Source organism: Setaria italica, chromosome VI, assembly GCF_000263155.2.
Source record: "Setaria italica strain Yugu1 chromosome VI, Setaria_italica_v2.0, whole genome shotgun sequence".
NCBI classification, from domain to species: Eukaryota; Viridiplantae; Streptophyta; class Magnoliopsida; order Poales; family Poaceae; genus Setaria; species Setaria italica.
Window position 1 is genome coordinate 24,381,605 of NC_028455.1, and position 1,243 is coordinate 24,382,847.

Sequence of the window (1,243 nt, forward strand, 5' to 3'; positions counted from 1 at the left end):
CATCTATATGGTACTGTGAGTACGGTAGAATTTCCAACTTTATTTCATTGTTCCAAAAAAAATTCTAATCCGCCACTGCAGCCAGAACTACTAACAGCAAAAGCATTATCAAAACTAAGAGTACCCATAAGACCTTCCACCCGTGTTTTGTGAACCTGTGTCTCAAGCACACAGAGCACGGTGGGGGCAACACTCTTCACGAAATCATCAAGATCCTTAACTGTCGTGGCGTTACCCGAACCCCGACACTTCCAACTAAACCAACTCATTGTGCTCGGTAGTCCTCCTCGACAGAGGCCGCCTTGTTCTTCTGAGGGGACCTGTTGGCTTCTTGGGCTGCCACCTTCCACAGGCGCTTGTGCTCCCTGGGAGGAACATACTCACTACCGGAAACAGGAAAGTTACCGAGTGTAAAATCTTTGCCGAGTGCTTTTTGTCGGGCACTCGGCAAAGACTTTGTTTGCCGAGTATATAGGCGCAGACACTCGACATACATAATGCACTCAGCAAACAACAGATTTGCCGAGTGTCGCAGAGAGCACACTCGGCAAAAATCCACACGACACTCGGCAACAATTTGACACTCGGTAACTCTCCAGCACGTGGATCGCACATGCGCTATCCGTCAGGGCAGTGTGCCGGCTGTTAGTACTTTGCCGAGTGTCCGTTACCGACACTCGGCAAACTAAGAGGTTGCCGAGTGTTTCCTCTCGACACTCGGCAACTTAGAATTTTGCCGAGTGTTTTCCGCCAGCACTCGGCAAATTAAGAGTTTTGCCGAGTGTTTCTGTTGGCACTCGGCAAAAACAACTTTATTTTTTCACCTCTACCCTCCACACTTTTTCTACTCCGTACATACGATATTTGGTACTGCATGTTAAAAGTTGGTCTATTTTTTGGTCTGTTTGCTATTTTTAATGAATTATTATCATCAATAGGAATTTGTTGATTTAAGTCAAATTTTAACTGCAAGTGATTGAAATAATGGAATAAAATCAGTGAAAAATCATATTCATGTTATTGAATCCAGATTGAGGTCTCAACCAGGAAATGAAAAGAAATTTTGAACATTTTTTTTAGAAAACATGACCACGAATGTGTGGTTGAATGGTTTTTAAATTCTAAAAAAAGCAAACAAAGTGTGAAAATCACAAGATTTGCAATATGTCATGATATTATATGTGGACACTGTGGTAAAAAATTGAGAAGTTTCGCACAATTTCTGACATATGATGCTTACAAA